The following is a 16,645-nucleotide window of genomic DNA, read 5'->3' on the forward strand; positions in this document are numbered from 1 at the left end:
AAATTAGTTACCTAAATATGACACTGAGATGGGGTGGGGGATATCATTAGTAAACATTTGTAAACACCAGATTGACCTCACGCAGCTTTGAAACTTAAATTTATGTTGCCTTTGAGATGTAAAAATATAAAGTTAGAGGATTGCTGTCTGATAATTTCCCCAGGCACTTGGCAGAGGCAAATGCAGAACTTTAAGGATCTTGTTTTCATCTTAATCATCTTAAATGTTTCCCACAATAATAACTAAGAACAGAAAAACACAAAGTACCATAAGCAAGAGCCATCAGAAAAACATCCTCAAGCCTCAGATATTGTAATTTTCAGATGCAGAATATAAAATATCTATGCTTACTCTACTTAAATAAAAGACAAGCTTAAATTACGTGCATAGGACAAAAACAATAAAGAAAAATCAAACATATTTGACAAAGAATCAAACATAACTCTTAGAAATAAAAATAATAATATCAAAAATAAAACCCAGTAGAAGAAGGGAAAATTATAGTAGAACTGAAACAAACAAGTAAACTAAAAAGAAATTATCAACTAAAAAAAATCATTTATGATCTAGCAAAGAGAGATAAAAGTCTGGAAAATACAAAAAATAAGTTAGGGGATATGGAGGATAGAGCGTGAATATCTTCAAAATGTCTAAATGGAGTTCCAGGGGAAAAAAGATAAAGAATGGGCTAAGGCTATCTTTAAAAAGCCGGTGGCAGAAAATTGTTTAAGAACTGGGAAGACATCAATCTATAATTTCTAGGAGTCCTCCAAATTTTAGGCAGATAAAAAAAAAATCGGTAACTAGACAAGACAGCAAATATATGATGATTTTAAAAGCAAGCATTGAGGAAAGACTTAGACATAATACAACTTTTTCTTAGCAACAAGGGAAGGCAAAAGACCATGAAATGATGTGCTAACAGAAAGTACCTATTGATATAAAATTGCATAACCAGCAAACAATGTCTTTATGGTAGGATAGTGCAATAAACATATTTGCCAACTAAAAGGAACTGGAGATAGTTTTTCACTGTTAGACTTCCAGCAAAAGAAACCCTGGAGGATATACCTGAGGCAAAAGGAAAGCCATATAAGATGGAAGGTCAGAGATTCAAGAATAGAGTGCAGGAAATAGCAGATTTGTGCAAATCTATATAAAAATCTATCATATAAAACATAAGTAATAATGTCCAGTCCAAGTGAATTATAGACCTATTGTAAAACCCAAAGCTGTTAAAGTTTTCAGAAGTTGATATCCAAAAATATCTTCATGATTACAAGACAGGAAAATTTCTTTTTAAGGCACGAACTCTACTAACCTTTAAAAAAATAGATTGCTAAAATATGATTACATTAAAATTATGATTTTCAAAACTTCTGATAATCTAAATGCACTAGAGAAGGAACACAACATCGAAAGGGGAAAAAAAGCAGAAACTGGGAAAAGATATATAACTGAGGAATACAAATATCTAGAATATATAAGGAACTCCAACAAATCGTTAGGGAACAGCAAAACTCAAGAGAACAAACTCAACAGAAGATTTCAATAGGTACTTTACAAAAGAATAAATCCAAGTGGTGATTATACTTACGAAATCATGCCCAAACATGCACAGAAATGTTTATAGCCATTTTTTATTAAACAAAAAAAAAAAGAGGAAATAATATGAATGTCCATTATCAGTAGATTAGCTACATACACTGTGATAGGTTTTCAGAACAAAATATTACATATCTATGAGAAAGAAACTCTAGCTATGGGTATCATCATGGAGTTCACAAATGTAATTTTGAATAAAAGAGAAGTCATATGGCTTTATTTATACAGATTCAAAAACTTGTAAAACTAAAAAGTGTATTGTTTGGAAAATCTATGTGAGAAAATTATAAGCAAAACCCTGATAATTATTCTGCAAGGTAGACGTCAATCACCTCTGGTGCAGAGGCAGAGAGATTAGTTTGAGGGGGGTACACCATTTTTAAAGTTTCTGGCAATTTTCTATTTCTTATCCTGAAAATGGTGGTGAAATGAGTGCTCGGTTCTCTGGTGTTAAGGACAATACCTGACTCAGAGCAGGAGCCCAGTAAATGCTGTGCAGTGAATGACGGATGAGTCTCTCTACCTTTGAAATTCATCCTTTATTTTTCTTTTTAAAAAAATTTGTAAGAAGTCTTCCTTTATATACCTTTCCCAGTCAGCTTGGCCTGCTGTAGGAGGATATCATAGACCGGGTGGATCAAACAGCAATCTATCAGAATTCTGGAGGCTGGAAAGTCCAACATCAGGCATCCAGCAGATTTCAATTCTTGGTTCTCTTCCTGGTTGGCAGCCTGCGGCCCTCTTGCTGTTACCCTCACAGGGTGGAGAGAGGGAGAGTAAGCTCTGCGGAGCCTTCTCATGAAGACACTAATTCTGTCACAGGAGCTCCACCCACATGACTTCATCCAACCCAAATTCCCTTCCAGTAGCTCCACTTCCTAATGTCATCATATGACATTGGGGGGCGGGGGGAGTGGTTAGGGTTTCAACATATGAATTTTGTGGAAACACAAGCATTCAGTAAAATTAAAAATTTTGAATTAAGACCTCCCTTGGAAAAAGACACTTAGAGCTGATTTTAAGGACCATTTTTTTTCCAATGTGAACTCCAGGTAAGGATTACATCTTAGCTGCTCTTTTATTGCAGCACCTAACAAGGTACCTGGTACCTGATAAGTCTCAAAAACTATTAACCAGCCAGAAAATATGAAATAATTATTTTGGTTGAGATAGTGCCCTCTTAACATAATGAAGAGAAAATTCAACTGTTGTTGTTTTGGAACGTAAGAAGAACCCCTAGGATCAACAGTTCATCTGGAGTTAACAAGCTAGTTCCAACCCCAAAATGGCTCATTTCTAGAGAGGTTGTAATGGTGATATTCAATAATATTTTGCACCGTAGAATGCATTACTGTAGCTAGATAACTAATCAGCTGAAGATAGGGACTACAGAGAGAGGAGAGGGATGATGAGCTTTTCAGAAATGATTGAGTTACCCCCTCACCTTTAATTTTGCCTGTCTGGCAGACCATTCCAGGGATACAGTTCTGCCCGGTAAGTGACTAGAAGCCTGGGGGCCACCACAGAGCAGACCCAGGGAAGCACAGAAACTTACGCTTCATGTGGACACACACGTCAACCATCACAAGTCTTTTCTAAGGGCTCTGAACCTAATGTATTTATCATATTCTCACACCCTCCTTTTCCTACCTCTTGGATTTCAGTGGTTGGTTTGTCCTTTGGGGGTGTCTGACAAGGTTAACTGTCTTACTCCCTCGCCAAAGTAACCATCTGAAGAGATCTCTGTAGCTGTGCGATAAAAGGAAGTGAACTTGTTCCAGTAACAAGACTGGGACGAGTTAACTCGATGTGGCCCTGGAACTTGAACTTAGGAAGTTTTTACTTTGAACCTGTTGTGGGCATGAGAAAATGTTAGGTTTCTAGAAAAGTCATAAAGAGGGTTAGTCACTGCTCAAAACTGGTACTCTCAATAGTCTCAGAATATCTATTAGGATTTTGCTTTTACCATGTATAATACTGATGAGCTTATCTATATATTATTGCTTAATAAGATGTAACTTTTATTACTATGCTTATTCATTAATCCTGGGAATCATGATGAAAGTGTAACACATAAAACTTACATAATATAGCATATTATGGGTGTCATATAAGTGTGATCATATATACATATTATATATGTGTGTGTGTGTGTGTATCTGGGTGTGTGACTCCCTGTAAGATAGATGTAGATGCAGATGTGGATGTGGAACATCTTCCTGGGCAGGAATAGGAGAGACAGATGCTCTGTGCCAGGTATGTTTAGGGTTTTCTTAGACATGGTTTTGTGGTGGAAAGTAGAGAGATGCTCAATGACTGTATGTGACCTCAAACAAGATTTTGTCAACTTTCCTAGGGTCCCAGAACTAATAACGTTATTTTGAAGGCTTGGTGGCATTATAGGAGGACCAGGACCCACTTTTTACTAGTAGGCTTCTGTGGGCTTCTAAGGTGACAGTAAGGAAGGCAAAGTCTGGCTTGAATCAGAATCTTAAGAGAATATATTCGTTGCATCTTGCTTGTGGGGATAATACAGAAATGGAAGCATGAACACTTACAACCGAGGAAAAAAATAACTTCAAAACAGGCCTTGACATCTATTGGCAAGCCCTGTGGCAAGACTTTTTGAAACATAAAGGTAACTGACCATTGCTCTACTTCTGCTGTGCAGTGCTGAGACATGCACTTGCAGTCAACTGTGTTGGCCTAATAAGGCGGAGGATGATAAATGTGAACTGTGATTATGCTGAGTGAACTGTACTGTGCCTTGTAATCCATTCATGTATTGATCGCATAACTCCAAGATCGATAAGCTGCACCAGCTCAGATGGGCTGATTGTGGCTCAAATCCAGACCAGTCTATGTGCAATTTTGATCTGGACTTAATGGAAAATGGCCGGGCATCAAAAAACCTGAAATGAACCTTAATCACACAGACAATAACCCTTACAGATGCGCATGCCTGGGAAGATTTGGGGATCTCTGTACCTCCTGATCCTAGAAGCTGACATGCCTACATGTCTCTTCCACATGTCCTGACTATATTAAGCTTCCTCCATGTTTTTACACATATACATTTTATTTAATTTGCCCTCCTTAATTTTTTGGGGGTCTGTGTCTGGTCATTCCATCAATCGAAGTCCAACGCTGTTATTATTTATATGGTGGTCGTGTGATAATATAAACAAAGTACAGAAAAACATTTTTTTTCTTACTGTCTACAATCCCATTCTAATTTTGGCTCTTTCCTAAATAAAAACCCATCTTATATGATAGATAATTATGGGGCATAATGTCAGGAAAATGAGAAAAAAATCCGTTTATCACTGGGGTCTACATTTTTTGTGGAGATGCTAGATCAGCATCTCCCTTTTTGTTTCTCTTTGAGAACTCTTGTCATCTAGTTATACTTAGCTATATATCTGGTCTTGCAGTTCTTACTCTATATTCTTCATCACGAGATGAAGGAGACAGAATGACATATACCCTCCCTATCTAATGGGGAAAAGTGGCAACTTTAAGAAAGTAGAGGTTTAAAAGAGATTCTTTAAAAGATAAAGGAATGCAGGAAAGATATTTAATTCATGCTTAACCTTAACATGACATCAACCTTGAAGCTCAGGCGAACAAGGGGAAGGTGAGATTATTACCCCCAAATTAGTCTTTAACAGAAATTATACATTAGCTATATAAAACAGAGGCAAAACTCTAAGAAAAAAAGGAAAAAGGAAAATCACCACCAATGTTACTTAACCAGATGAGTATTCCTTGGATTTCCTTAAAATATCTTAAAATCCCCCAAATAGCCAGTTTTTTTTCTTTCTTCTTAGTCTCCAGTGGTGCCCACCAAACCTGTAACATTTTCCAGGACCATAGAATTTTCCATCAGCTGTCTCTTCCCTAGTGCCTTCTGGATTAGGTCTGGAAGAGATTTTCTCACTTTTCTGATAACTCTGGAATTAAAGGGGTCATAGTCATAATGATCATAATCTTTACATATCCACATAATAGAACTACAAAGTTTTGGCAGTTTGTCAAAACAGATTTAGAGCCCTTAGAAATGCTTTATGTATCTTGGGATGCCTGGGTGACTCAGCAGTTGAGCATCTGCCTTTGGCTCAGGGCGTGATCCCATAGTTCTGGGCTCCCTGCAGGGAGCCTGCTTCTCCCTCTGCCTGTCTCTGCCTCTCTCTCTGTGTCTCTCATGAATAAATAAAATATTTAAAAATAAAAAAGAAATACTTTATGGTTTTTTGACTCTCTAAAGCATTGGCATGCTTCTACAAGATTCAGAAGAGGGTAGCAGGCCTGAAAGATTGGGAAACGGAGCTTCTGGCTCCAACATAGCCTCTATTTCTTGGGTATCTTGGAATCGTGGTGATGCCAACGCATTCTTGAATCAAGGCTGGAAATCTTTGGCATACTTAACACTTTTATTGTATTGTATAACCAATCTGTTCTAGAAATTGGTTACCTCTGATTGATCCATTTGCTTATCACATAAAACATCTCAAAATACAGCATCCAATATGTGAGAATCCATAGGGTTTCTGGAAGGAAAACTCGCTAAAATGAAGGCCCCCATGAGTTTCTTGCTCTCAAGCCAGTCTGCATTCTGCCTCCAAAAATTCTTGAAAGCTGTCATATAACTGTTTCTGTCAGTTTATGGCTCCAGGTAAGCTGATCCCAGCTGCGATTCTCTGTATTCATCTATCTTTCCAGATTTCAGGATGGCAGTTTGCCCGGGTAGTTTGCCTCAATTCTCGGAGGGGTCTAAGACAAGTCACTGATTTTCCGTGTGTTCAGCTATTTTCTTATTATAAAGATGGGAGTGATAACTTCCAAGCTCTTTACTTGTCAGAGCTGAAATTGGAATGATTCTAGGATTTTTCATATGTAAAATGAAAAAAATAATAGCTTCCTGCATGGTTTATAGAAAGGAAAGCATCTATTACCGTGTCTTGTTGCTAGCTGATTGTTAATTCCTGAACTCCGTCATATTGCATGTAAATGAACTGAAGTCCTTGTGGCTTTTCAATCATATGCTTTTATTAAGCCTGGTTTTCTCCACTTTGTACTACTACATTTAGATTTTTAAACTCTGGAACAGGATTTTGCACAGATACCTTAAATTTTATAGATATTCTAGGTATATATGGAGTAATAGCTATTATTATAGGTAATGAAGTACAGATCTACACGGAGCTTCATGACATAGCTCAGCTGTGCCAAATGACATATCAGGGAGTGAGGAGGCTGGGAGTAGTAATGCCTGATAGAGCCAGAGTACAGAGAACCAACATGAGGATTGAATCAGATGCAAAGTAGAGACTTCCAAAAGAGATCAGTTAATAATAATATTACTTGAAACCAAGGAACAGTTGAAGGACTAGGGGAAGTCTCATCCTGGAGAAAGGAGATTATGACAATCATCTTAAAATATAATAAGAATGCTAAATAAAGAAGAGACTGAATTTGTTTTTGTGTCTAGAGAGATTAATCCTAAAACTCATGGATGGAAATTTAGAAGCAGATATTTTTGGCCTAATGTAAGAAAGAATTTTCTAATAGTCAATACTCTGAATATGCGTATAATAGAATCCAGAGGACTTCTAAGTTATTTATAAAAAAGAATACAGCCACAGCTGGAAACTGGTCTGGATGACTTTAAGCCATAAGGTTTTGTTATTCTAGGCTACTTACACATGATCTCATATGTTGATTCATGGAGATTTTCATGATTGATCATGAGTCCAGACTTCTATAGCTCTCATAATATATCACAAATACATTTTCATATCACTGCTTTTCGATTTATCAAAATTTGATTTTTTTGTGCTTGTGTTTAATATAAATTCCATGTTAAGAAAGTCTCAGTCAACATAGTACTGGAAGTCCTAGCCTCAGCAATCAGACAACAAAAAGACATTAAAGGCATTCAAATTGGCAAAGAAGAAGTCAAACTCTCCCTCTTGGCCGATGACATGATACTCTACATAGAAAACCCAAAAGTCTCCACCCCAAGATTGCTAGAACTCATACAGCAATTCGGTAGCGTGGCAGGATACAAAATCAATGCCCAGAAATCAGTGGCATTTCTATACACTAACAATGAGACTGAAGAAAGAGAAATTAAGGAGTCAATCCCATTTACAATTGCACCCAAAAGCATAAGATACCTAGGAATAAACCTAACCAAAGATGTAAAGGATCTATACCCTCAAAACTATAGAACACTTCTGAAAGAAATTGAGGAAGACACAAAGAGATGGAAAAATATTCCATGCTCATGGATTGGCAGAATTAATATTGTGAAAATGTCAATGTTACCCAGGGCAATATACACGTTTAATGCAATCCCTATCAAAATACCATGGACTTTCTTCAGAGAGTTAGAACAAATTATTTTAATATTTGTGTGGAATCAGAAAAGACCCCAAATAACCAGGGGAATTTTAAAAAAGAAAACCATATCTGGGGGCATCACAATGCCAGATTTCAGGTTGTACTACAAAGCTGTGGTCATCAAGACAGTGTGGTCCGGGATCCCTGGGTGGCGCAGCAGTTTGGCGCCTGCCTTTGGCCCAGGGCGCGATCCTAGAGACCCGGGATCGAATCCCACGTCGGGCTCCCGGTGCATGGAGCCTGCTTCTCCCTCTGCCTGTGTCTCTGCCTCTCTCTCTCTCTCTCTCACTGTGTGCCTATCATAAATAAATAAAAATTAAAAAAAAAAAAGTCGGGATCCCTGGGTGGCGCAGCGGTTTGGCGCCTGCCTTTGGCCCAGGGCGCGATCCTGGAGACCCGGGATCGAATCCCACATCAGGCTCCCGGTGCATGGAGCCTGCTTCTCCCTCTGCCTATGTCTCTGTGCCCCTCTCTCTCTGTGACTATCATAAATAAATAAAAATTTAAAAAAAAAAAAAAAAAAAAAAAAAAAAAAAAAAAAAAGTCAAAAGACAGTGTGGTCTTGGCACAAAAACAGACACATAGATCAGTGGAACAGAATAGAGAACCCAGAAGTGGACCCTGAACTTTATGGTGAACTAATATTCGATAAAGGAGGAAAGACTATCCATTGGAAGAAAGACAGTCTCTTCAATAAATGGTGCTGGGAAAATTGGACATCCACATGCAGAAGAATGAAACTAGACCACTCTCTTGCACCATACACAAAGATAAACTCAAAATGGATGAAAGATCTAAATGTGAGACAAGATTCCATCAAAATCCTAGAGAAGAACACAGGCAACACCCTTTTTGAACTCGGCCACAGTAACTTCTTGCAAGATACATCCACGAAGGCAAAAGAAACAAAAGCAAAAATGAACTATTGGGACTTCATCAAGATAAGAAGCTTTTGCACAGCAAAGGATACAGTCAACAAAACTCAAAGACAACCTACAGAATGGGAGAAGATATTTGCAAATGACATATCAGATAAAGGGCTAGTTTCCAAGATCTATAAAGAACTTATTAAACTCAACACCAAAGAAACAAACAATCCAATCATGAAATGGGCAAAAGACATGAACAGAAATCTCACAGAGGAAGACATAGACATGGCCAACATGCACATGAGAAAATGCTCTGCATCACTTGCCATCAGGGAAATACAAATCAAAACCACAATGAGATACCACCTCACACCGGTGAGAATGGGGCAAATTAACAAGACAGGAAACAACAAATGTTGGAGAGGATGCGGAGGAAAGGGAACCCTCTTATACTGTTGGTGGGAATGTGAACTGGTGCAGCCACTCTGGAAAACTGTGTGGAGGTTCCTCAAACAGTTAAAAATAGACCTGCCCTACGACCCAGCAATTGCACTGTTGGGGATTTACCCCAAAGATACAGATGCAGTGAAACGCCGGGACACCTGCACCCCGATGTTTATAGCAGCAATGGCCACGATAGCCAAACTGTGGAAGGAGCCTCAGTGTCCAACGAAAGATGAATGGATAAAGAAGATGTGGTTTATGTATAGAATGGAATATTACTCAGCTATTAGAAATGACAAATACCCACCATTTGCTTCAACGTGGATGGAACTGGAGGGTATTATGCTGAGTGAAATAAGTCAGTCGGAGAAGGACAAACATTATATGTTCTCATTCATTTAGGGAATATAAATAATAGTGAAAGGGAATATAAGGGAAGGGAGAAGAAATGTGTGGGAAATATCAGAAAGGGAGACAGAACATAAAGACTGCTAACTCTGGGAAACAAACTAGGGGTGGTAGAAGGGGAGGAGGGTGGAGGTGGGAGTGAATGGGTGACGGGCACTGGGGGTTATTATGTATGTTAGTAAATTGAACACCAATAAAAAATAAAAAAAAATTAAAAAAAAGAAAGTCTCAGCAGATGAGAATGGCCCAGAAAAAAAAAGAAAAAATACTAAAGAACAAAAACTCTACACGCCACATAGCACCCCTATTTGCCATTGGAACCAAAGATAAATCACGGTTCAGAATAACTCTTCAAATACTTTTGCTCAAGTACCTTCTTACTTTTTTCTTTAAGATTTTATTTATTTATTCATGAGACACACACACCACAGAGAGAGAGAGAGAGAGAGAGAGGGAGAGAGAGGGAGAGACACAGGCAAAGGGAGAAGCAGGCTCCATGCAGGGAGCCCGATATGGGACTTGATCCTGGGACTCCAGGATCAGGCCCTGAGCCGAAGGCAGATACTCAACTGCTGAGCCACCCAGGCGTTCCATCAAGTACCTTCTTAAACAATTTTGGAAAACTCTATATGCAGTAACGACACCACAATTTTTCACCGTAAGTATAAATATTGCAAAACCTACAGGTGAGTTCAGGTGAATAGAAAACAGCAACATTTATAAATTAAACTATTTGGGGGAGAGTTTTCAGAACAGTGGAATAAGAAACACAGAAAATCCTCTTGCCATAAATTATGATAAAATTCAATAAAATTGTTAAAAACAACCTTTTTTAAGACACTAGAAATTGATCATAGGCCTTATCGAAGAGTCAAAATGATTAAATCTGGAAGAAACCATAAGAAAACACCTTTGTGACATTGAGTTAGGCAGAAATTCCTGAAATAAGATGTGAAAAGCATAAACTATAAAAAAGTAATTGGCAAAATGGACTTCATCGAAATTAAAATTTTGCTCTTCAAAATTCATGCTTAATTTAAGAACATGAAAAGACAAGCTATAACTTGGAAAAATATTTGCAAAAAGTATTTAATAACCAGCTTGTATGTACAGTACATTAAAGACTCTAACAACTGAAAAATACGAAGAAAAACCAATGTGAGAAGGGTAGAAAGATCTGAACAGACTCTTCATAAAATACAATACATAGATGATCAATAAGCACAAGAAAGATGGTCGGTATCACTAGTCATCAAGGAAGTGCAAATTAAAACCAAAATGAGGTACTACAACATGCCTACTAGAATGGCTAAAGTTAAAAATACTGTCAATACCAAATACTGGTGAGAATATGAAGCAACAGGAATTCTCAAACATTACTGGCAGGAAGGCAAAAGGCAAAATCTAACAAAGTTAAACATACACTGAATATATGATCTAAGAATCCTACTCCTACTCCTACTCCTATATTTACCTAAGGCAAATGAAACCTAAGATATATTCACACAAAGATTTGAAAATGAATATTGTAGCATACTCTGAATTGAAAACAATTCACATGTTTCTTAGTTGGGGAATGGACAAACTCGCTGATATTCTACTTGGGACTCAAAAGGAGTGATGCAACATGGATGCATCTAAAAACATCACCATAAGTGAAAAAGTCAAACACAAGTTCTAATTTAAGATTCATTTATATGAAATAAAAAAGAGTGTGAAATCAGAGTAAGCTAAAGCAGACGAGAGGTTGTCAGGGCTTGGGGGTTGAGGAGAAGATGGAATGGAAAAGAAAGGACACCTTTTGGTGTGATACATTAAATGAGTGCATTTTATTATATGTAAGTTAAAACAATGAAGCTAAAACTAAAAAACCCAAACTATTCTTTAACAATATAAAATACGCATTCTTTCCATTCCTCTGGAAATTGTACATTCATCTTATTACATCCACAGAATTTTATGCTAATGTAAAATGTATTTATGCTTGGAGGTCTTTTACTAATCACCCTAATATATTTCTGGACAGGTCCAATATGAAAATACATTGAAATATAGACTTCCTATCTATTAATGTCACTGCTACATAAATCTCTATGTACTACTTTTTTTCTGGATTGATGATCTTCATAATTATAATTAGTACACAATTGATCAAATTGGTCTAAATATATTTTAAATTTTGATGAATAACGATCTAAACTTAATAAGTAAACATATCTCTGAATGAGCTGGACGGAGGTGAGTAATCATTTTGAGGTGAAAGGAGACTTCTTCTTCTTCTTCTTCTTTTTTTTTTAGAGACTTCTCTTAAGTGAAGTATTTCCAATATTCTGTTTCTTGGCTGCACCAGAGGTTGTACTCCTCAGGGCAATGCATCATATCTAGAAGCTTCTGGATGGGTATGAGGGGAGCCTATTTGAAGGGTTGTTGTGAAGGAAAATAGGCAAGAAACTCATCCTAATGCCTTAATTCCAGTCACATCCTCAGGTGTTCAGTTTTAAAAGAGAGAACACCTGGACAATGTGCATCTGGGAAATGGAAGACACTTTTTTTTAAAGCTCTCACCTCCATTTCTTCTTTTCTGAGTGTGAAAACCACTGGTCTAGGGTGGTAATTATTAATCCTACCTGCTTAAAAAAATATATTGATACTCAGGCTCTACAATGGACCAACCTGATCAGAATCTCTGAGGAAGTGCCCCTGGCACCATATTTTTTCAAAAACTCTTCTGGTTACTCAAATGTGCAGCAGCCATGTTTGAGAATATCTGGTCTAGGATTTAAATTGGGAAATTGACTTTCAATTTTGGAGGGCAACTGGTAAATGTTAATCTCAGTTTTCTGAATTTTATAAAGGAAAAAGTGAAAACTAACAATACCAAGAGTTCCATTTGATGGCTTGAATTTTGTGTCTTCAGAAGAGAAAAAAGAAAATTATAAAGCAGGAAAGAAAAGAGAAAATATGATTGTCCCAGCCATTTCTTACTTAGAGTAGTCATAATCCACAAATACGAGTAAGAGAATTTTATAAAAATCTTTTTCGCTTCTCATTTCTGGGGATTTGAAAGTTAGAAAACATTCTGCTCTAGTGTAGTCAAAGCCAAGCAAGGTAAATTATACTCTTAAGGAACATATTCTCCTGATTAATTACTTGCCAAAATACAGGACTCATATCCAAATAAATCTTTTTTCTCATTTGCTGTTTTGCTCCTGTCCCCATTTATCTATTCCAGTAAAAAAAAAAAAAAATTAAAGATCACTTATTCTTTTCATTACAAGGTTTACTAGAAATTAACAAAATTTGCTGCTTGAAGGATTTTGCTATTACTATTTATCCTAGAACTTAAACTTATTAACACTCATAGATTATGCCACTATAGTTATTGTATGCTTTCCTGGGGTTTTCCTAGACCTTATATATATTGTAAAGTCATAAGTGGTAGCAGATTCTAATTTTAAGATCTCAGAATTTATTTCTGAGACGTCAAGGCAGATTTCTTCAAATAGTTGGATTTTCTTTCATGATGTGGAAAAGTTTCCAGCAGAATATACACTGACTGTTAGAGGGAAGGGATTATTCATCATGAAGCTGCAATCAACTTTGAATGTACAAGTGGAAATATCAGGAAGCTCCATCTTTTGTAATAGTATCTTCTGGTATCCTAGGAAAGCTATAATCTGTGCCACTTAGCAATTGGGCCCCATCAATGCAATTTTTCTGTCTGTTAAACAGGAAATAAAAATGATTTGCTGTAGACTGGTTTCATAAGTATTTTTTTTTAAGATTTTATTTATTTACTCATGAGAGACAGAGAGAGAGAGAGAGGCAGAGACACAGGAGGAGGGAGAAGCAGGCTCCATGCAGGGAGCCCGATACGGGATTCGATCCTGGGACTCCAGAATCATGCCCTGGGCCGAAGGCAGGCGCTAAACCACTGAGCCACCCAGGGATCCCTGGTTTCATAAGTATTTTATCCATCTGCTTATTTACCTCTGTATCTTTCCACATCTTAGATTTTTCTGTACAATATTTCTATCAACACTTCACTAATCTTTAATTATCCATCTAATTTTTCTATTACATATAATAGACATTCATTTTCACCTATTATCCATTGCTTTTTCTTTTTTCTTCTCTTTCAATATACTGTCTATGCTCTCTGCTTATCTGAACTCTTTATCTCTGAAAACTATCTAAATGATCCCCATCTTTCCTTCCCTGCCCTTTTCTAAGTATCTTCTATATTTGACTTACAAATAACTAGCAATGCTTTGTGGCCAAGGTTCCTAAATTGCTTATTGCAACATGCTTTATTTTTATCCATCTTGAAGTAATAGTCCTCAAAATTTTACATGTTCTGTCTCTTACCAATTCCACTTTTCCATCAGACTATCAATGTAATTAAAATTTCCATATTGGAGGTCATATTCTGAATGGACACCATAATGCTCTGAATTATGGTGTATAATTCAGCTTACCTTGAATGGACCATCCTTTACTTTCTTGCTTCTCCATTTTTCACATGCCAAAGAGACATCTAGTAACGGTGTATTTTGAGTGTGAGTGAGATACTGAGATATGGGAGGTACCCGAAAGTGTCCTGTCATCAGGATCTAATTCCTTCTGATCTTTCCTCCACTATAATCCCATCCCCGTGTGGAGAGTGAAGCCCTGACGCCCAGTCTTACAGGATAGACACTTTGGAGATGCGTATAATCTTTCCCTTTCCTTCTATATCTATATCTGATGTCTAATACGATCTCTAAGTTTATTTTTTAGGCTTCTATAAAATTTAATTCTCCCTTCTCAGCTCTGCTATTCCCTTTCTAAATTCAGATAAACTATTTACTGTGCATGAAAATGCCCAACAAACGTGTGTGAGAATAATACATTGTTGTATATACATACACAATACATTATTGTATAATTACGTAATTGTATAATTTATACTTGCATGCATTTATATATTTATATGTGAATTGCATGAACAAGTGTAATCAAGTAAAAATAACACTTTATTCTAATATTTAATGATGATTAATGTATGGTAATTAAGCACATACATTATCCCAATGAGCATAACATTATTGCAAACAGTATTTTATTACTTTTACATGGACAAGCCAAATTTATAATTTTTTTGTCTATGTTATTCCTATAATATATGTAATTTCTGCTAACTATTCAATGTACATTTATAGTCCTCTTTGCCACCACCACCCCTAACAAACCTTACAAGGTAAAGAACCTCACCTTACTATTCTCCACTTGGGGCCCTTTCACTGAGTACTTCTCTGGTTTTACCCTTATAGCTCTCATTTCTCACCTTAGGGATTCTTAAGCAACTGTCTCCTTCTCTAGCCCTCTCCTGCAGTTTAGGAGACCAAAGAGATGGAAATGTGGGCTGTTTCCAGTGGCAAAGACCTGGAAGTGCCTGGAGGGAAAATGGACCGGCCCAGAAGAAATGCAAACAATAACTGCTTTTGACAAAGGAGTAGAGGGCAGAAAAGAAAAAAGTCAGGGTGAAAGGAGAGGAAGGAAGGAGGGAAAGGGGCCTGCCTGAGCCACTCCTGCTGGTAATTCTGACCCATTTCCTAGATTTAACTCTAGAGCCAGCTAGGTCTATAGTGGAAGTTCACAGACAATCACACTCAACAGGCATTTTCTAGGCACATTTCACTTGCCAAGCACTGTGCTAGTTACTTACCATAAGCAGTGGTGGAGATAAGGTCTCACTGTTAAAATCAGGTCTCTTGGGGAGAGAGAGAAGCAAATGAGTATAAAAGAGATGTAATTAGTATCAAAATGGGGGAAATTATTTTTGTGCTCTGAGAAAGAATAGGAGAGGAGGGAATCTAACTCAGACTTTGGGGCTTTAGGAGGGCATCCTAGAGGAAACCATGTTTTCATGGAGACCTGCAGTGCCGGTTGAAATGGGCTGGGTGGACCTTGAGGGTGTGTACTGGGGAGGGTGCAGGAGAGAAGCATGGTTGCAGTAGCCATAAGAGCCCGGTGCCAGGACTTGGGTGTCCAATTAGAGCACAGATGGAGGAGGAGGAGAAGTCTACATTTGCCCTCTTCCGATGATCCTGATCCTCCTCTTTGCCCAGGCCTCCTACCCGCCCCCAAAACGCATCAAATCTACTCCTGCTGATCTTGTTTGAATTTGCTAAAACAGTAGATAAGTGGCTAGGAGATCAAAGGTTTTAAAATGCAAATCTCTTGGAGAGTTTGTGCTTGCTTTACTGAATTTTAGTCAAAATACAAATTATAATGTAAGATTTCCCATCTTAGTGTAGAAAGTGCATAACAAATAGGAAGTCACCTGATGCTTAAATTCAGACAGAAACAGAAGTGGATATAGACATAGCTACACACATTCAGCTTATTCTTGGACTGATGAGTCTTAGAAACTGCTTAAAATAAGAAAGGAAATACTCTGGCTTGTCCTTTTCCTAGGATGTGAGATATCAATGGATGTTAAATAAAAGCATATTTGGCTTTCTAGACAAGTGATTTTCAAAATGCTAGAATTAAAAGGAATTGAAAGAGAGAGAGAGAGAGGGAGAAATTCTTCACTGTGGAGTTTCCCAAAGCTTTAGTGTGACAATAGTTTTGTGAATGTCTCAGTAGGTATGACTTGGCCCCCTTTCCCAAACTTACTGGCTACGTAGCCCTTTTATCATTGAATTCCCATTAATTTTTCACTGAATCAGTATTTTTCAACCCTGAAGAAATACCAAGTGTTTGAATTTTTCCCTCCATGCTGTACTATATTGGGAATCATTTTAACTTGACACATGGTTGGTCAACATATATATTTCTGTAAAATTTTGTAATTCTCCTTTGAGAATGAGAAATCTTTTTATTGTACAACTGTTCTAGGACTAGAGAATGAATTATGTCTAGAGTCT

Source organism: Canis lupus, chromosome 1 (assembly GCF_003254725.2).
Source record: "Canis lupus dingo isolate Sandy chromosome 1, ASM325472v2, whole genome shotgun sequence".
Classification (NCBI taxonomy): domain Eukaryota; kingdom Metazoa; phylum Chordata; class Mammalia; order Carnivora; family Canidae; genus Canis; species Canis lupus.